The 21,707-nt window shown below is 47.7% G+C and overlaps 1 protein-coding gene across 6 annotated transcripts in view; it reads left to right on the top strand.

Annotated features, from left to right (window-relative positions):
- Positions 1 to 21,707, top strand: part of LOC146839091 (uncharacterized) — a 192,569-nt gene that overhangs the window by 92,701 nt on the left and 78,161 nt on the right. For all 6 annotated transcript variants that reach the window (XM_085603100.1, XM_085603099.1, XM_085603096.1 and 3 more), the window contains exon 2: positions 5,492 to 5,588. The gene's annotated coding sequence lies outside the window, so the exon portion shown is untranslated. The remainder of the gene's footprint in view (positions 1 to 5,491; positions 5,589 to 21,707) is intronic.

Here is a 21,707-nt window from a genome sequence, read left to right as displayed (position 1 = left end):
ACCCCTGCCTCTGGAGTCACTCTTGTCCTGAAGCTGCTGTCCTGAGAGAGATAGCCACCAGGCTTAGTGATGCGCTCCCACCAGCTGGGAATGCTAGTTTTCGAATGCTAGGAACTAATGCATCCACCGCCTACTAACCCCATGGTAAAGGTGACCGCTGGTTATTGAAAGTTCTTTCCTTTCCAGCTACATTCCCGTCGCATTTCTTCGCTTATATGCCATAAAATCTTCTGTCTTGCCCATTCCCTTCTACATCCCTTATGTACACAACATTCATATCCACCTTTGGTTTCTACCTGGAGCCCAAGTGTTTGCAGATGCCAGCATGAGTCAGGTTTGTGTTTGTAATGTATTTTCTTTTCTTTGTGAATAGGTTATTCCAAAACATATATCATTATATCATGTAAATATGTAAAATTGCTTTGCCTGTGCAATGTACAACATGCAAATTTGTAATGGGCACCCAGCTCACAGTTGGAACCTTCTGAGTAAAGTGCTCTGAGGTTTGGAAAGCTGTCTACACTTTTTAAAACCACAAGTGCGTTCTTTGCAGGCCCGGCTGGGTGATTTAGGGAGTAAATGGGACAGGTGGTTTTCTTTGCAGGGCAAGTAGATTACTGGAGCATGTATCTCTTTGGACAAGTTGTTTAAAAAAAAAAAAAAATGAATCACCAGCCCAGTTCCGCTTACCCTAGCGGCGCTGCAGCGGCCTTATCTTAAAATGTGGATGCTGGTAGTAAACACAGTTCGCATGAACTTAACACCATTACAAGGAGCTTAACTCAGGAAGCGACTCGCCCACAAAAGAAAGGTCCAAAAACCAGTCCGTGGTGAGCGTAACACCCAGGAGGACTAAAGGGGCAGCAGGGGCACTGTTTTCACGGGCCCCGTATATATGTTCTGATCCATATGTTTTTTAAATTTAAGAGAAACAATTCCCCTACTTTTTGTTGAAAAGCAATCCATCCCGGGACACTTAATTCTGACAGTTGAAATGCTTCAGCTGAAGTGTAAGGCAGGGAGTCTCCTGTGCTGTGAAACCTAAGGCAGGACAGACAGCTAAACATGAAAGAAGCCATCTTGACAGGGTGCCTACTTGCTTGGAAAAAATGTAAATGTGCATAATTGATTACTCTGCACCCGGAAAGGGTACTTGGAGGCCAGGATTGGCTTTAACTGATGGATTTACTGGAATCTTCCTGATATGTATTTATTCTTCTTTGAGGGGCATTGCAAGGGATTTACCAGCTGAGCTGTGAAGTGGCTGTTTTTTATGGACAGTTATTGCAACAAAATGCACTATGTACAGTCTGGGTATTACTAAAATCTATATTTTGGAAGCACTTTTTTTTATCTTAAACATTTTTGAACATTCAATAGCAGCCCACCTTATATTCAGTGAAATGCAAGTTTAAAGTAAGGACATGCATATTCACAGTGCTTTCTGTCACAAGCTAGGACCTTGTAGCACTTAAAATACACAAGCTGCTATTCTTCACTGCTCCAACAGGATTCAGTTCTCTGGCTCTGTGGTTACACACACACTTCTGCAGTGTATTAACGAACAGAGGTTTCATAATGTATGAGGGCGCATTTCCCACTGATTAACTTAACTTGCATTTATTTTTCTTTAAACTGTGCTTTATTTTATATGTGGTCATTTGAAGCCAAACAGTTACATATTTTGTTTTTAAGCCATGCCTTTGACCCAGCATACACGTTCACTGACACCCCACCCCCCCCCACCCTATAGCACACAGCATCAGAGTTCCTATACTTTTTTTTTAATGCACTTCTGCTTCTGTACACTCCCACAACTCGCAGAGCCCAAGTTTAGTGTGGCTGTAGATGTTCACCATTCTAAAATGCTTTGGCACATGATATTTGGGCACGTTGGCAGTAAAGCAAACAGTAACTACTGACAAAGAAGGTTGGCCAGGGCCTGATAACTTTTACTCCTAGAGTTACTAGGAGTGTCCTATGTGTCCTCCACCCACAGGCTGGTGACCTCTACAAAGCTGAACCCTCACCCACCATTCCTCGGAACACTTTCTGGACCTGAATAAGAACAGAAGAACAACAGAAGAGGACTGAACCTGGTGTCTGATGAGCTCAAAAGGACTGGACCTGCTCATCTCTGTACCCAAGACCAAGACGTGGACTCCAAAGGGTTTGTTGGTGGACATTCCATGTTGCTGCAGGGACACAAAAGCCGAAAGATGCCGTTTCCCTACAATTCCCAGCTGACCAGTGGCAACTGGGACTTGGAATTGACTTTGCTAGTAGCCCCTGCCTGGCACTCTGCCCCCAATGTCCAGAGTGGCTTGGAAATGCTTTCCTGATGTTGCTTGGACTCCAGGTAAAGGTTTGAAAACTTTTTACTCTAGAGCCTAAAGGACCTACTGTGAAAAGTACCCGACCGGCAGTTCCACGGTGTTGGATTGAGTTGCAGATTTGTCCCACTAACAGGCCCCAGCACCAAAAAAACAAAAAACAAAAAAAACACAAAGTCCCTTTCTGTTTTCCAACTTGGAAACTTTTTCAAGCATCTACTTCGACAGCTTCAGAGCCTTAGTAGGACCAACCTGTGGCAGGTATCCAACGGGCAGTTCCACTGCGGCAGCTACAATTAGGGGAAGACAGCCTTGTCTTAAAGTTCAGTGGGACCAGTCTACATGGCGTATCGAACCAGGGCTCTGGTGCAGCCTCAATTCGCACCTAGATCTCCGTCTACCGCTTCCTTTGATTATCATTGTTGTCTGTGCTTTTTTAGCACTATTTTCGCCTAAATCTTTAAGAAAAATGTATTTATTTCTCCTGTTCCCTGCATTTGATTTAGGCTGTTATGGTTTTGTTTCACTGATTTAAAATCCTCAATATATATTTTTAAATTGGAGTGGAATTTAATTGTTTTGTGTGACTTTTTCTACTGTGTGTGTCAGGCCCGGTTCTAGAGGGTGGGCCAGGTGGGCCAGGCCCACCCAAACATGAGCCTGGCCCACCCAAGCATGAGCCTTGGCCCTCGCAGTGACTCGGCCACCAATGTACAACAACAATAAAAGCTGTTCAGATAACTTGTGATTTACGATCCTGCTGCAGAGCAACCATTTGTCTGTTGATAGTTTTCAAATGACGATAAACTGAATTTTATGGGAACAGCTCAGTGGGTTACCACCCCTGTCACAGATATCCTTGTGTTACTTGCAGTTCAGAAGTTACTTTCCTAACATAGGACAGTGACCCAAGAACTGTCATCAAAGAGGTGCATACAAACTTCACTTTTTTTGTGTTGTGATATAGTTAGAACTTCTCCATTCTTCTAATGTTACTAAAAAGAGTTTGTTTGGGCAGTTATACATTTTTATCTGTAAAGCCAACCACTGGAGTACTCTTTAAATCCTGAGTTTGTGCTTCTCCAGACCAAACCCCCGTAAAATATATTGCCCACCAGTATGGATGGAGTGATTTCTACACCTTGTAATCCTCATTGGCTTATGTGACCTTCCCCGTAAACTGATTTAGTGTCTCTGTATAATATGTGCTGTTATGTAAAGTACTGTGACACCCTACCCTCATATGAGTAGCGCTATACAACGAATGGAATAGATATGAGAGAGGGGCAACGGAGAGATGAGGGGCAATATTGGAGGGTGGCAGTGAGGGAATCCCAGGAAGAGGTCATGGGGTGGGGGAGCTACGGAGAGATGAAGGGCGCTGGTGCGGGTGGCAGTGAGGAAGTCAGAGGAGGAGGTCACGGGGTGGGGGGGGAACTACAGAGAGATGAGGGGCACTAGTGGACAGTGGCAGTGAGGGAAGCCAAGGAGGAGGTCATGAGGTGGGGGAACTACAGAGAGATGAGGGGCACTGGTGGAGGGTGGCAGTGAGGAAATCCGAGGAGAAGGTCACGGGGTGGGGGGAAACTACAGAGATGAGGGGCACTGGTGGAGGGTGGCAGTGAGGAAATCCGAGGAGGAGGTCATGGGTGGGGGGGCTATAGAGAAATGAGGGGTACTAGTGGAGGGTGGCAGTGAGGGAAGCTGAGGAGGAGGTTATGGGGTGGGGGGGAACTACAGAGATGAGGGGCACTAGTGAAGGGTGGCAGTGAGGGATTTCCAGGAGGAGGTCATGGGGTGGGGAGCTATGGAGAAATGAGGGGCACTAGTGGAGGGTGACAGTGAGGGAAGCGGAGGAGGTTATGGGGTGGGGGGAACTACAGAGAGATGAGGGGCACTGGTGGAGGGTGGAAGTGAGGAAATCCGAGGAAGAGGTCATGGGGTGGGGGGAACTACAGAGAGATGAGGGGCGCTGGTGGAGGGATAAGTGAGGGAATCTGAGGAGGAGGTCATGGGGTGGGGGAGCTATGGTGAGATGAGGGGCACTGGTGGAGGGTGGTAGTTAGGGAGTCTGAGGAGGAGGCCATGAGGGGGAGTGGCTACGGAGAGATGAAGGGCACTGTTGGAGGGTGGTTGTTAAGTTATCTACAAAGAAAAAGGTCAAAAAAGAGGTCAAAAAGACTTTTGCACCAGCACTAAAGCTTGCCCTGTCATGGCCTTTCTGTTTTTGTTTATTTAATTAACAGTCAGGTGATTAGGACAACTGTGGAGCATACTTTAACATGCATGCTAATTACATTTACTGCTATATTCAATGTTTCAAGTTTGAAGGTGATTTTACTATTGTTTTTTACTGGGAATAATAAAAGTGGAACTGAATGGTGGCTGATATGGGGCTGGGGCCCAAGGTCAGCTGTGAGATAAGGCGTAATGGAGAGGGGTGGTAGAAAAGTGGATAATCAAGCCTGTAAGGGAGTGCGCTGCAGAGTCGGGGGTCAGGTGGAGGTAGTAATGAAGAGGGTTTCTGCCTGAAGGCTCGCACAGAGGGAGCCCGAGTAGTCACTTGCTAGATACTCCCACCTTAGAAAGCTCCTCTTCCCATCAAAGGGACATTACATGGAAGAAAATCACTTTTTTAGAGTGATGACATTTAGAAAGAGACTTGGAAAAGAGTGCGTTTTACTGTACCTTGTAAGACTAAGGAGAGCTAAGAGGCGGGCCCAGAAGCAGGCCTGGCTAGATATATGTGATAAATGGGGCCAGCAGTGACCCACCCGAATGTAACCTTGGCCCACCCAAACAAAAATTCCTGGAGCCGGGCCTGGTGTGTGTACTGCTTACATACTTTACACGTTTCTTTGATTATAGTCTGACTGCTTTGAATCTCAATGGGGATTGAGCACAGGTTTATTTAATCGAATTTGTGTTGCATCTAGCAAGTGATTGCCTTCTCCTATGAGGTGGACGCCTGTTCAGTCCAAATAATTATCCACTTTCCTACATATATATTTAATATGGCATGTTTTTTCTGCATGTTTTAATAATGTAGCATATTTAAACTGATATATATTTTTGCCCTCATTACATTTTGTCTGTTGCTTTTGGTAGTCTCCATAATTTTCAAACCGTGTTGTCTCCTTCCTTTTTTTTATTTTAAGGTCGATTGAGTGATCAGCCTGAGTTGTGAAACTCTGTCAATTCTTCGTCATTGCCCCTCATCTTAAGTGTCGACGCCATTCACTAATATCGCCACAGGTAAGGAGAAGCACAAGTCCTTTTAAGGCTCTTTCCCATGGTTTCTTGCTTTCAATCTGCACCAGATAACACTAAGTCCAGAAAAACCTGACCTGTTAAGTTTCAATCTGGAAACACTCTTTGCAGTATGATGGAGTGGTAGTACTCTGGGAATACGGACCCACTATACTTGTAATGATGCTCGAGGAGATGGTCCCAGGACTAAGTAGGTGAATTTATAATGTGTAGGCCTGGGCGAAAATTCCGTTCCGCTCACGGAAATTGCGATAATTTGACATTTTCGCGTTCCGCAGATAGAGCGAAAATGTCAATTTCCGCAATCCGCATCTTACTGGAATTTTTTTTCTTGCTCGCGCTGTAAAAAAATACATTCTCGCGTGCGCGCGATCGCCTTACCTGAATCCCCGCGTTCGCCGACAAGTTTTCCCGCTCCGGTCGCGTTCTCCACGAGATGTTGGATTGTTGGTAGCCATTTGCGCTGTCTCACGACAGTTCGCGCCCGCATTAACGTCATTCGTCGCGCGATCACGTCTTTCTTCTCTCGATCATGCACCGCGAGACAAGTGAAAACAAGATGGCCGCGCCCGTGAGCAACCGCATGGGTAAGTTGGCGAGCTGCGATCACGCAGAAAATACCGTGAACGGGTGGGAAAAAAACTTCCGCATCTTCGCGATATTTCCGTGTGTTTGCGCAGATTTTTTACATTTTCGCGATAGTTTGCGAAAGTGAATTTCGCAAATTCCGCCCACCCCTAGAAATGGGTACTAAAAATCATAATCTATTAATGTCAGCAAGGAAAACGTACTGATGGTAAAACACTTCTTTCCTAGAAATATAACTTTAGAAAAATTATGGAGAAAATGATATTTTGTGTTTCTTTCAGGAGTAAAAGGAATAGCATGAGCCCCTATGACATAACCGTGCTTGGCCTGATGGGCGTTTGCCCTACGCTCCATTTTTTAGCATGAAATAGGAAGCCAGAGGCCTGCAGTGCCTGGGGCCGTCTCCAAACCTGCCTGTCTCTTTTCACGCTTCTGGCATTCAACTTTGTGTTTTCATTAGTTACCTGCAGGATAAAGTTTGGAGTCAGCAGAGCTGCATACCAGTCACAGTTCGCAGCGGTTCCGTGATAATTCCAGCATGGAAATGATCCTCTCACCGAGGGTTAGCACGGAAACTGTTTATATAATAAAGTACTGCTTTTATCAAACTGTGGCAGAGGCACAGAGCAGCTCATTTGGTTTTGTCTAGCTAAAATAAAGGGTCTCCTAACGAGCACAGAGAGTGTTCTAAGATTACGACTCTGGAACTATACAGACTACAGGGCATCAGTATCATTCAGAGACACTCGCACGTTAGCAGAAAAGTGTGGCAAAAGTCACCACGAGAACGATATCAATCTAGAGTTGAATCTAAATTGGAGACTACATGTGAGCCACGCTATGCCAAGATCTCCAGACCTGTAGCTTGGCTATTCCTTTTTACAAAGCTGTAGAGAATGGGGTTGGAGAGAGATATGGTACGATGGATTTGGCTATTCGACACCCACCCAACAGCGAGAGTAAGAGTTAAGGATCGGTTGCTTGCCCCCATACCTATCCAGTGGTGTACACGTCGGGGCTGCCCATTGTCACTAATCCTGTTTGCCTTGGTGATAGAGCCACTGGCAAGCATCCTGTGGAATGCCCATGGTGAAGGAGGCATTAAGTTTGGGTGGTGTCGTTCTACCCCACTGACATTATGCGACTGGTCAGGAATCTGGGAGACTTTTTAAATTCTATTATCAGAGATGTGGTGGTATTTGGTAGATGGTGTGGCATTGTGATAAACTGGGACAAATCAGTTATGGTACCTCTGACGGGGAACACGAGGAAGGCGGCACTGAACTATCCCCTTTTTGTGGAGAGTAGACCTGGTAATATATTTAGGCATACAATATCATCAGGACATAGATGTTTTACTCCGCGTCAACTATGGGGTGTGTATTGAGAATATAATAACCATTATAGCTAAATTGAACAGATGGTTGATTATGTCGGCTGAGAGGATAGGTAGAATGAGGGTGGCACTCCTCCCACAGCTGGTCCATCGCTTCCAAAAACTACCAATACCACTCAGGACACTGGGCGCCCAAACGGGGTGGCTTGCTTGGGCAGGCAGGACTGTCGTAATAAACTGATAGACTATGCAGCAGCCTTATGAGCAGGTGGGGTTCTCTGCATCACATTCTGAAGTATACTATTTGGTGGCGCAGGTGCACTCCGCGCCCCATTGGTTTCTTAATATTTGACAAGTACCACATTACAAAATGGAATGGGGATTGGCGGCCTCCAACCATTGGAGACTGTGCTCCTTAAGACCCCCACTAGGCCTAGGGTAGAAACTCACACAGTGGAATGCACTGTATGGAAATGTTTGAGGCTGGCAGGGTTCACTTGCAAGGAGGAGATGTACCCCCCTGGACTCCCCTTATTGAACACTCTGCAATCGGAGGTGAATTGTGAGCCAGCTGCTACGAAAATATTGTTTCACGGGCACCTCTACAGTATAGAAGATAAGTACAGAGAGGGTTCCTTTCTCACGTTGAAGTATTATAGAGACCAGGGGATCACTTATCCCGATCAGTTGGGAGCCCTACTTGGGGTTCCCTGCCGAACCAGGGAGCTGAAAACTGCTGGGACTTGTGATGTTGCGAGTCCTTCCAATGAGGCGGATCTCCGTCATGTATGCCACAGTACTTCAGACAGTGCCCAGAACAGAAAAACAAAATACCGTCCGGACGAGCTGGATGCAAGACATGGGATATGATGCATTTATATATTTTTGTGTCCAAATGCAAAGAATATCCGCTAATGGCAGGTGCGACTGGTGCACTATACATACCTCTATCGGATATACCACTCACCACTCGGCCTATATAGGAGCGGGCTCGGGACAGACACTTGATGTTGGAAATGTGGAGCCCCCAAAGAGGGATTTTAGCTTCTGGTGTGGACATGCCCAACAATTTATCAATCCTGGAAAGGAGGTCTTTGGGAAATTGAGCACAATGATTGATTCCCAGCTAAACAGGACACCGTTGGTGGCACTGCGGGTCTATTTACGAGATGTACCTAAAATGTATAGAAAGTTCATAGTGATAGTGCTGTTAACGAAACAAAGGGTAGCTATATACTGGGGCGATAGCAGATCGCCCAAGAGCAAAGACTGGATGCTTGAAAGGATCTGGTGCAGTATGCAGTTGGCGAACGATAGCCTACTACTATTGCAGCACTCGCGACCTAGACACACACAAGGTCCTTCCAGGCAATAGCTTCTACTAGAAGAAGACCACACTCGCGACCTAGACACACATGGGGTCCTTTCAGGCAATACCTTCTACTAGAAGAAGACCACACTTGTGACCTAGACACACACAAGGTCCTTTCAGGCAATACCTTCTACTAGAAGAAGACCACACTCGCGACCTAGACACACATGGGGTCCTTTCAGACAATACCTTCCACTAGAAGAAGACCACACTGCGACCTAGACACACAGTGGGTCCTTTCAGGCAATACCTTCTACTAGAAGACCACACTCGCGACCTAGACACACACGGAGTCCTTCCAGGCAATACCTTCTACTAGAAGAAGACCACACTCGCGACCTAGACACACGGGGTCCTTCCAGGCAATACCTTCTACTAGAAGACCACACTGCGACCTAGACACACACGGGGTCCTTTCAGGCAATACCTTCCACTAGAAGAAGACCACACTGTGACCTAGACACACGGGGTCCTTCCAGGCGATACCTTCCAATAGAAGATCACACTCGCGACCTAGACACACATGTGGTCCTTTCAGGCAATGCCTTCTACTAGAAGAAGACCACACTCGCGACCTAGACACACACGGGGTCCTTTCAGGCAATACCTTCTACTAGAAGAAGACCACACTCTCGACCTAGACACACACAGGGTCCTTTCAGGCAATACCTTCCACTAGAAGGCCACACTGCGACCTAGACACACACTGGGTCCTTCCCGGCAATACCTTCCACTAGAAGAAGACCACACTGCGACCTAGACACACAAGGGGTCCTTTCAGGCAATACCTTCCACTAGAAGAAGACCACACTGCGACCTAGACACACACAGGGTCCTTCCAGGCAATACCTTCCACTAGAAGTCCACACTGGGACCTAGACACACAAGGGGTCCTTTCAGGCAATACCTTCCACTAGAAGAAGACCACACTCGCGACCTAAACACACACGGGGTCCTTTCAGGCAATACCTTCCACTAGAAGAAGACCACACTAACCGTGACAGCGAATAGACGATAAATAACATATCTGTGAGTTGCCACATTACAATGTATGTAAAATATCCAACAAATAGATTGTGAACCGTACAAGTGTGTGAACACTCTGCACATAAGCCGCTTTACAGGTAACCACACTCTCCTTCTGTATGTATCAACTGATTTTTAACCACTGAACTGGGTTTTGATTTCTGTTATAGGAATTCAAAACGTAAATAACATTTTTAAAAAGAGGATACGGTGAAAACGTACGTTTGACAATAACCTGGCATGCAGTGCAACTTGTATTATCTGTATTTGAATTTTCTTAAGCGCGCTATCAGTCAAATGTCTCTTGCGCTATGGCTCAGGAGACACATCAATTTAGGCAAAAGTCGGGTTTTAAGCTTTTTACTGAAAAACATGCTGTTAACCACAATTTGAATACGTTTAATTAAGGAGCTCCAGGATGTAGCTGGTTGGTACAAAGAAGCTCGGTCAGCCCAAAAAGCTTGACAAGCCCAGAGAATACAGAGAGCAGGAAGAATGCAGTAATGTGCCTGGCATGTACTCTGGGAATCTTTTGGCCATGCAGTTATGGAATAAGCATATATGAAACCAGGGATAATGCAGAATTATATGAAAATGATATGCAGATTACAGGACGATCAGTGCAAAGATTTTCGAACCTGCTTTGCATCGCTGTAACGTGGTGCACAAATGACATGGGGCGCAGCCTGGTCATGAACAATTGGAATTTAAATCGAATCTTCAATACCAAGATAGAGGCTGGTGGAACGTCTAGCCTTGTCTCAATTAGCAGCGACATATAAAATTGTCTGCCTCCAGGAGACAACAGTGCAAGGACCTGGTGGAGCAAATGCATGTGGAAAACGTATGAAGTGATAACTGAGTCCCCTTGAATATCCATCTGTAGAGAGTCGTACATAGTAATACCCAGACTATCTACATGCTTCACAGATTCAATGCGAGCGCTGAAGTCAGAAGGCCAGGGAGGATCCTCACCGAGAGGGGGTCCACGATTCTCCGCTTTGAGTTTAAGCCAGCGCTGAACCAGCCCCTTGTCTACTGCTAGAAGAACCGAGGTCTCTTCGGATGAGTTGAAGGTCGGAATAATAGTTTGCTGTCATTGGCACAGAGATACAATTTAATCCCGAAGGAGCGAATGGTGGTCGAACGCTGCTTCCCATAAAGGTTGAATAAATAAGGAGTAGAACCTTGAGGGTCCCCACTCCCCTCCCCTTCCCCCAAGAGTGGAACATGATTGACAAAAGATCAGTTGTTGGATTCTTCTTGCAGCAAACACTTGGTGTGTGGGTGCTCCTCAGGATTCCAGAGAGGAATGGTTTAAGATCAAGTAAGATCTAACTTCTGCAGCAAAAAGTTTAATTCCTGAAAGGTTTGTTGTTCTTTGTGAACTTCCTTCACCAAATAATTGCTTCTTTGCACAATAAGAATGAGTGAGTGTTTTGCGCACCATTGATCTCGGTAATGCTGTCCTCGGAGGTGGTGGCTTCCTCGGCTACATATGTTCATCGTGGTCCATCGATCTATAAAAGCAGTGGCAAATGCATTTTTACAGAAGGAGGAAGTATCCCCATTGTTTGACGCAGGCGGTCTGCTTCGCAGGAATGGAGATAGCAGCGCTGGATGTTGGGGAGAAGCAGATAGGATTTCCTGAAGGGGTTCAGTTTGTGGCTCTGGGGAGCCCTCGGTTCTAATCTGCTGGGACGCAACAGTATAGCCCTAAAGCCAGGACAGCAGCGAGTTTGTTTGGGGCATGAATTTATTTACATTTTGATTGTGTTTCCCTACATTTTCCTTTTGCACCTGTGCTGGACAATTGTGGGAGTTTTTTCATTTACACCTTTTGGATAAATATGTTGTTATGAACCTTTATATTTGGAATTGAACAATTTAGTTACTTTGGGTTTTTCGTCTCCTCCCCCTTTTGTTTTTAATTTAGTTTTTTTGCCCCAAGGTCTACATCCCACCCTGGAGTCAGGCGTTAGCCTTTTTCACTCTGATATTTTTTTCACAGACACAAACACCCCATCACCCAAAATCCCCTTTCTGATTTGCCCCTCACTGTCCAAAGCCTCATTCAGTTTTTTTTTTTTTACATAAAATGTTCGCTATTCCATGACTGGACTACATTTTATGGCTGCAAATTACACTCCAGCAAATGTGAGATTGTGCTGGTATCATGAATTTGCACATCATAAATTTCCCCCAATTACACGGGATGGAGAATAACCTGGAAGCAGCCCATGTTAGTCCCCATTTTGTGCACAGATGTTCTGGGAGACGTCCATGTTTGTATTTGATTTTTCTGAGGGACTGATTTACATTTGGCTCAGAATGGTTGGAATTTAGATTCCGTACAATTTGTTCTCGAACAAAGGGTGATTTGGATAAAATGATGGATTGTGTGTATTCCTTTTCCCTCTTTTCGAGGTTGGGAACTGAGGCGGAAAATTTGTTCTTGGGCAATTTTATTCCCAGTTTTTATGAACTTTTATCTTTTTTTCACAAATTACTCCATAGCTGATTTAGTTTAATTTAGATTCCCGCTAAGCGGGGGTCACTTGTTTACCTATATATAAATTTGTAATTATTCATATCTGCACAGTAGATTAATTGTAATAATTTAGGAGCGCGTAAGGTCAGGCGTGAGTCTGCAAATGGCCATGTCATTGTTTATGGCCTTGTGCCAGTGAAATGAATGGGGGGGTGGAGCGGGGTTGGGGAGAGGGGGGAGGAATTGCCCAAACGGGCACATTCTGTATTCTGGACAGGGAAGTGGGGGGGGGGGGGTCTGTGCTAGGATACAAGATAAGAGGTTGGAGCCTCTAGCAGTGGTAGGGCCAAGCTCTGTGTATTGCGTAACAGGTCCCTAGCAGATGCACATCTAGGAGCAACTGCCAATGGAGAGGGAATGTAGATTAGAGGTAATGAAGCTGATGGGCAGAAGATGTAACTGTTGGTGACTCCCCTCTATTAACCTGCTTGATTACATAATATTATTCATTCGGCAGAGGTCAGGACAGTGGTTTTTTTTTGTTTTTTTTTTGCGCACAGCAAGCAGTCTTGTTTCCTTTCATGCATTCTTCTTCCTGCAGCATGCCTCTTATCACTTTTTTTTTTTTTTTTCCTACATTCCAGTCCGATCTAAGTGGAAGATGTGTTTTACGGTTTTCAGAAGACCAAATTGTACCTTTGCGGTACTAGTCAAACATTATCGTGAGACGGACTCCCTGTCTCATTTATTGAAGGTACTGCTGGATGCAGTGCGGTAGAGGAGGCAGCGTTGTAGTAAATAGGTTTTTTTTTTTACAGGAGGAAATGGGGTTAGGCCCAAGCATTTCACTAGTGTCCCAAACCACAAGTGGAATGTTTGTGAGAGTGCTCAGAGGGGTTTTTGCGGGAGTCTATCTTGGTTTGGCTTCTAAGCTAGATCCCCTAGCGCTACTAATGCATGGTTTATATGTGACGACAATTTTTCAGTTGCCCATGCCGTAGACATGACTGAGGTGTGATCTTGATCCTAGGAGCTAACAATAGGCAGAGACAACCCATCTGAACATGACAGAAACTAGAAGGTTGGGCTGTGAGGATCCTTTTGACAATCGTGTCAAATCCTACTTGACAGGTCTGCTGGGGTTTTCATACAACTCTCGGAGCCCACTTCAAAGAGGCCTCCCTGTCACAGGCAAATGTTAGCTGATGCTTGGGCAGAGCCATCGTTTTCTCCCCCCAGCCGGACTGGTCCCAATCAAAAGTGGGCCTCATTTTGACATTACTGTTTGATAAATCTTCTGGGTTTACATATAATATTCAGGGACACTTCAAAGGAGGGAAACAGGTTGCCAAACCAATTTGTGTGTCTCTTGTGGCTGGAAACTCGGCTTCTGTTCTACCAGACGTCTGTTTCTGAGGTTGTTGTATGTACAGGACCTGCCTCAAACTGGAATCTAGTGTTAGATGTGGTGGGGGGACATTATGATTATCATAGTACACTTCACACACACCCCCACACACACTCCCAGCCCTTAGAGCTCAAGCTTAGTGTGGCTGTAGACTTCAGCTATCTTGAAAATGTCCAAAATGGGTCAGGTTAGCCCCAGGAACCTTTACCCAATTGGTTATTGTGCCCCAGTGGTCATTCCCACCCAGTATCTCTCTTTGGGCATAAATGCAACATCTCCAGGCACCCACTTCAGAATTCTCCTGGACATGTGGGAGATCAGAAGAGCACTGCCCCTTCTGTCTGAGACCTGAGAAGAATCTAGAAGTCTGAATATCTACTCCCTTTTGTACCCAGGATAAAGAAGTGGACTCCAAGGGTCAAAAGGCTGATTTCCTATTCCAGCTACAGAGACACAACAAACTTCAAGAGTGCTTTACTACAACTGCCCAGGTGACTAGTGGCCCCTGGACCTCGACTTGACTCTACCTGAAACCCTGTGAGCCTCTAAGTGCCTTCCCTGAGGTCCTTGCTCTTTAAAAGTGTACTCTTTTGGAGGATTGGGACTTAAGAGACTATAATCAGAAGGTAAAATCTTTAGCCCAGGACACACCTGGTTGTTGTACCTCACCCGCGCTCCATCGCGGTCAGCGTCAAATTGCACCTAGGTCCTGTTCTAGAGCAACTATTGACTATCTTTGGCACTTTGCACTTCTTAGCGCTATTTACACTTAAAAATTCATATCTCTGGTTCCCCTTATAAGATTTTTATTATTCAGGTGTCCTATTGTTTATTAGAACATTGGAGTGTTGAGAGCTTCATAGAAGCATGGAGCAGCGCAGCCTATATAAATAGAATGTCTGCTGCTCTGACATGTACATGTTCCGGTACACAGCCTCTCCTCTCTTTTTTTCCCTGCCTCTCCGAAATGTATTAATTGGGCAGAGGAAAGTGGGAGGCAGAGGCTGTGAGCAGTGCCTTCCCCCTCACATTCCTCTGTGCTACTGGAGACTCAAAAGGAGGAAGGGATAAATCTGCTCAGCTCCTGGGCTTCCCTGACTTGGCTGAATGAGGAACAGCAGTTTAGTCGAGCCCAGGGAGAACCAGGGGCTGATTTCAGCCTCCTTTCACAACTGTTGCTGTGAATGTTCAACAGTTACCAGATGTGGCCCTGCACGCAGCTGTTAAACTGTTGAACATTCACAGCAGCAGCTGTGAACCAAAGGCTTTGCAGCTGCTGGGGGTTTCACCCCCTTATGGCTCAGAGACCTTTGTGGGTTTTTTTTAATTAGAACATTCTGCCCCATGAGGGAAGAATGTTCTATAGCCTTTATAGCCCGCTGTAGTGAGCTATATGGCCATTAAAGCCCCCTCTTCCACTAGAGATTAGAACAATCTCATCACACAACAGTGTACTTGCCCATTCAGCCCTTCTTTTGAAGTTTTTCAATGATTGGTGGAATTGTTGTCTTCCCAGAAGAGTAGTTTGGGTGATTTCTTGGTAACGCAAGCATTCATGCTTCTGAAATGAAATTAATTGGGCTTAAACGAAAGCTGTACAGAGAAGGGGCAGCCAAGTACTGGATGCAAGGTTGCAGAGGCACATTTACCAAAGAGATTAGGCCAAAGAGAAGCTGAAGCGGAGATCCAAACTCTTCATAGGGCAACATCAGCTGGAGGACACCTCATAAGCAGCAGACAACAGGCAATGCTTGTCTTAGTCTTCAGTGTGTCTGTATGTTTTGTAGACCATTGCGGTACATCCCTGGCAGCCAGCGACAAGGTCTTCGATCTGGGTGGCAGCAGGTAGGTACGTGAATGTGTTTGTAAGGACCCTTCAATGTTTAGATGCTGGGTAGGAGACCAACCGGAAACGAGGTGGTGTTTTTAATCCGTCAAACATGGCTTACTTGTGAGAAATTGGCCTATTAATTGCAAAGCATATGAGTCATTGACAAGTAATAGGTCCACCATTGTCTTATTACTGTGAACCACTTTCCCCATTGTACCACCTGACTCTCTCCGGATAGCAAAGCCAAGCAGCTCAAGGCTTACTTAGAGACGTGGTGTGAGCTATCATTCCCAACTCGCTGGCACGCAACAACAACACTCAAACTATTGACCATTCTCTTCTTTTTCTTTTAAAAAGGAAAATGACTTTTATTACACACATTACTAAATACTACGCATTGAATTATAAATATGTACATCCGGTACCTGGAACCTTGGGTGACGCCCTCATCCCACTTGACTCCTATTGGGTCCTGAACCCGTTATCAAAATACCCCCCACTGTTTCCAGATGTAACATCACAATAGAAAGGGGTATCCATTTAAATCAGGCAGGCCTATTGGCTTCATCAAGGGGTCACCACATTATAATTAGCTGACATTACTGCCAGGTCCCCTCCTGCCAAAACTTCAAAGGGAATACCCTCCTGTGTTGGCTTCAGATGTCTGGGTTTTCTCCTTTGTTCGGTGGTCTTGGTGCTGTCCCAGCCCAGGTGCTGCGTGACAAGCTAATAATCATATGCAGATTTTTTGTCCCGGCCACTTCCTTCTCAGGAACTGAATCAATCACTGCTAATTGCTCCTTCTATTCTGTGGAGTAATTTGTTCCCTCTGAGGAGGAACAGAGTAATTCACTTCTAATAATTGGGACAAAGGCATGGAATCTCCTTATGAGAAGAGCTACAGAAATATGATCAGTTTTTCATTGCTGGACTGTGTAGGTCTAAGTGGAGCGAAACTGCACTGTAAGTCATATTTCACCTATATGCATAATACAGTGAGAGCACTGCAGATTTTCCAGAAAACCTGCTGACCTATCTGTGAATGCCAACTAAAATAATAAAGCCTACCCCAGGTCAGCACCATATACTTGTAGATCCCCTTCTACGCTAAGCTGTCTGTGCGCAACTACTGAGCTGTGCACGACTGTGGCCTCACATGCACAGTCTGTACAAGTGTTCACCCATTTCACATGTAACCAGCCCAGTGCCCCTTACCCTAGCTTTGTTGCAGAAGCTTGATCTTAAAAGGTGGACACTGGTGGTAAACAAGTTCAGTCCACTTACTGTGAGAGAGTCTTGGGTGGTGTGATTCACCCACAGTAAAGAACCAAAAACCAGGAGATCATAAGCAAACAATCCTGGTGTGCATTTGCAACATCTGCAACAAGGCCTGTTAATTATTATAACAGGGCATCGTTGGTGGGGTGCTGGTTTTGAAGTGGTGAGGGGCGGGTTTCCCCTCTTTCTTCCCCACTGTCTCCCCAGCCAATGATTTTCACTGCCAGAGCGCCTGGACCACCAAATCTGGCCATGGCACCATCACGTGGTTCTTCCCTCCAACTGTCATGGTGGATGGCCTCCATTCAGCCTCATTACTGCATTCAGACCCCTCTGTAACTCCAGGGACTGTACGGTGTTCTCATCGATCCTTCTCAACTGACGGTCTACACACACTTCTAGCTCCGATCTCCCGGGCATCCTCTCCTTATGGGGGCATTGGCACCATCTCAGGTCCTTATTAAGAGTCTGGCGGTCCACGGACTGCCAGACTCACGGGGTGTGGCGGTCTTCTGACCGCCCTATTACGACCAGGGCAGTTGAGCTGCCCTAGGGCCATCGCAACCGCCAGGGATCAGAGATCCCGGACGGTGTTGCAGCGTCCTCAGGCTGCAATATTCAGTGGCCCTGCCAAGCATATTCCTAGTTTCCTCACCGCCACACTTTTCATGGCGGTGCGACTGCCATGAAAGAGGTGGCAGTGAGGAAACAAAAGGGGCCCTACAGGGCCCCTTGTGCCTCTACGCCATGGGGTGCATGCAGGGTGCACATGTTGTGCCCCCCTATGTGCATGCACCCCAGTACCTGCACGACATGGACTGGTGCAGTCCATGTCGTGCAGGTACCGTCTTTGACGTTTCCATTGTGGTGCCTGTTCCATGGGCACTGCTTTGGGAACGCTAAAGAACCACCCGACAAAGAAGAAACTCCTAATCTGGTGGGCGGTTCAACCACTGGTTAAGCGGTGCAGGAGCAGGGCGGTCCCACGCTTGCACGTCAAACTAGTAAAAAGGCCCTTAGCTGGCCAACCATCACAGCAACAGCTGATTTACTTTTATATATATTTTGTCTCTGCACCTTCTCTTCCCTCTTCATTCTCTTGCTCCTTTTGTTTTCCCTGCCTTCCATTTATTCTCCCCCACTGTCTTCACCATTTCCTCTGCTGTTTCTGCATTTCCTCTGTTTATTACATTTCTCCTTCATTTTCTCCTTGCCCTTTATCACCTCTTCTAAATTTCCTCTCAATTATTCTCCTTTTAAAACACCTTCCTTCAGTTTACACTGTCCTGTCCTTCCAATCAATCTCCAAAGCGCAGCCAGAGCTAGAGCAGAGAAGAGCCAGAGCGCATCCAGAAGAGAGCTAGACCAGAGCCAGAGGGCAGTCTGAGCACAGCCTGGGCAGAGGAGAGCCAGAGCGCATCCAGGAGAGAGCTAGACCAGAGCCAGAGGGCAGTCGGAGCACAGAAGAGCAGGAGCACAGCCTGGGCAGAGTGCCTGCAGAGAGCCAGAGCGCATCCAGGAAGAGAGCTAGACCAGAGCCAGGGGGCAACCGGAACACAGAAGAGCTAAAGCAGAGCCTGAGCAGAGGAGAGCCAGAGCGCATTCAGAAGAGAGCTAGACCAGAGCCAGAGGGCAGTCTGACCACAGCCTGGGCAGAGGAGAGCCAGAGCGCATCCAGGAGAGAGCTAGACCAGAGCCAGAGGGCAGTCTGAGCACAGAGGAGCCTGAGCAGAGGAGAGCCAGAGCGCATCCAGAAGAGAGCTAGACCAGAGCCAGGGGGCAGCCGGAGCACAGCCTGGGCAGAGGAGAGCCAGAGCGCATCCAGAAGAGAGCTAGACCAGAGCCAGGGGGCAGCCGGAGCACAGCCTGGGCAGAGGAGAGCCAGAGCGCATCCAGGAGAAAGCTAGACCAAAGCCAGGGGGCAGCCGGAACACAGAAGAGCTAAAGCAGAGCCTGAGCGGAGTGCCTGCAGAGGCGAGCCAGAGCTCATCCGGAAGAGAGCTCGACCAGAGCCAGGGGCATCGGAGCACAGAAGAGCTAAAGCAGAGCCTGAGCGGAGTGCCTGCAGAGGCGAGCCAGAGCGCATCCAGAAGAGAGCTAGACCAGAGCCAGGGGGCAGCCGGAGCACAGAAGAGCTAAAGCAGAGTGTTTGCAGAGGAGAGCCAGAGCGCATCCAGAAGAGAGCTAGACCAGAGCCAGAGGGCAGTCGGAGCACAGAAGAGCAGGAGCACAGCCTGGGCAGAGTGCCTGCAGAGAGCCAGAGCGCATCCAGGAAGAGAGCTAGACCAGAGCCAGGGGGCAGCCGGAACACAGAAGAGCTAAAGCAGAGCCTGAGCAGAGGAGAGCCAGAGCACATCCAGAAGAGAGCCAGACCAGAGCCAGGGCAGGAAGTCGGTGCAAAAAAGAGCTAGAGCGCAGCCTGAGCAGAGGAGAGCCAGAGCACATCCAGAAGAGAGCTAGACCAGCGCCAGGGGGGGAAGTCGGTGCATAAAAGAGCTAGAGCACAGCCTGAGCAGAGGAGAGCCAGAGCACATCCAGAAGAGAGCTAGACCAGAGCCAGGGGGGAAGTCGGTGCATAAATGAGCTAGAGCACAGCCTGAGCAGAGGAGAGCCAGAGCTAATCTAGGAGAGGGCCAGACCAGAGCCAGGGGGGACAGTCAAAGCACAGAAGAGCTAGAGCGCAGCCTGGGCCGAGGAGAGCCAGAGCACATCCAGAAGAGAGCTAGACCAGAGCCAGGGGGGGAAGTCGGTGCATAAGAGCTAGAGCGCAGCCTGAGCAGAGGAGAGCCAGAGCACATCCAGAAGAGAGCTAGACCAGAGCCAGGGGGGGGAAGTCGGTGCATAAAAGAGCTAGAGCACAGCCTGAGCAGAGGAGAGCCAGAGCACATCCAGAAGAGAGCTAGACCAGAGCCAGGGGGGAAGTCGGTGCATAAATGAGCTAGAGCACAGCCTGAGCAGAGGAGAGCCAGAGCTAATCTAGGAGAGGGCCAGACCAGAGCCAGGGGGGACAGTCAAAGCACAGAAGAGCTAGAGCGCAGCCTGGGCCGAGGAGAGCCAGAGCACATCCAGAAGAGAGCTAGACCAGAGCCAGGGGGGGAAGTCGGTGCATAAGAGCTAGAGCGCAGCCTGAGCAGAGGAGAGCCAGAGCACATCCAGAAGAGAGCTAGACCAGAGCCAGGGGGGGGAAGTCGGTGCATAAAAGAGCTAGAGCACAGCCTGAGCAGAGGAGAGCCAGAGCACATCCAGAAGAGAGCTAGACCAGAGCCAGGGGGGAAGTCGGTGCATAAATGAGCTAGAGCACAGCCTGAGCAGAGGAGAGCCAGAGCTAATCTAGGAGAGGGCCAGACCAGAGCCAGGGGGGACAGTCAAAGCACAGAAGAGCTAGAGCGCAGCCTGGGCCGAGGAGAGCCAGAGCGCATCCAGAAGAGAGCTAGACCAGAGCCAGGGGGGAAGTCGGTGCACAAAAGAGCTAGAGCACAGCCTGAGCAGAGCAGAGGAGAGCCAGAGCGCATCCAGAAGAGAGCTAGACCAGAGCCAGGGGGGACAGTCAAAGCACAGAAGAGCTAGAGCGCAGCCTGGGCCGAGGAGAGCCAGAGCGCATCCAGAAGAGAGCTAGACCAGAGCCAGGGGGGGGAAGTCGGTGCATAAGAGCTAGAGCGCAGCCTGAGCAGAGGAGAGCCAGCGCTAATCCAGGAGAGAGCTAGACCAGAGCCAGGGGGGACAGTCAAAGCACAGAAGAGCTAGAGCACAGCCTGGGCCGAGGAGAGCCAGAGCACATCCAGAAGAGGGCCAGACGGCAGTGTGAGCACAGAGAAGAGCAAAACCATAGTCAGTGCACAAGCAGGGCAGAGCATAAGAGAGCTAAAGCGGAGCTAGAGCACAGGCGACCGCAAGAGCAAAACACAGCCAGAGCAGAAGCACAGCAGAGCCAGCAATGAGGCGAAGCACAGACAGCGTAGCCGCAGTAAATCTGAGTTAAAGTGCGGCCAGAGCAGAGCCGCAGTTCAGCCATAGTACACCTAGAGCAGCGGGAGGGCTCTGCCAAAGCAGAGCCAGTGTGCAGCCAGGACTGAGCCACAGCAAAGCTATGCCTGATGCAAACCACAGCCAGAGCATGGCCACAGTAAAGCAGACTTGGATAATGGCCAGAGGTGAGCCACTAAATTAAAATATCTACAAACGAGGACGGACCCTTTTACCCAGAGCGGAACCGGGGTCAATCCACTGAGCAAACTCCGTGCTCCCGTGGGTAACACTTCAAACCAGAAATCACCATATGTGGACAAGGGCCCAAAATATTCCTTCAATGTGATATGTAATATCACAGCATTTATATAACCACAATCCACTTAAACCACATATGGTGCAAAATGTGCTCGGTGTGAAAGCCAAATAATGATTTTACATGTACACACATCCTGATCACATCAGGTAGCTACATCACATGTTAGAGCAATAATGGATAAATCCATGTAAAAAACAATGTGCATAATGAAACCCCATGACTATGTCCAGGAACCAATCACAGGATCTCTTCGGGACAACACCATTCAATAAATGGCCCTGAATAACCAGGCTAACTATGTCACGCGCGCCTGCGTGCAGAGTTGCTTATGCCAGGTCGCTGTATGGATTACTCCAGCAGCAAGGAGATCTCCAATCGACCACACAGTGGATGAATTTGGTTTTTATTGCATGCTCTCAAAGGAGGCTTTGGGTAAGCCTTTTTAATCAAAGCCATTTTTTGAATGGTCCTGTCCTGAAGAGAGCCGTG

This window comes from Triturus cristatus, chromosome 4_2, assembly GCF_964204655.1.
Source record: "Triturus cristatus chromosome 4_2, aTriCri1.1, whole genome shotgun sequence".
Lineage (NCBI taxonomy): Eukaryota > Metazoa > Chordata > Amphibia > Caudata > Salamandridae > Triturus > Triturus cristatus.
This window is presented reverse-complemented; position numbering and strand designations above follow the sequence as displayed.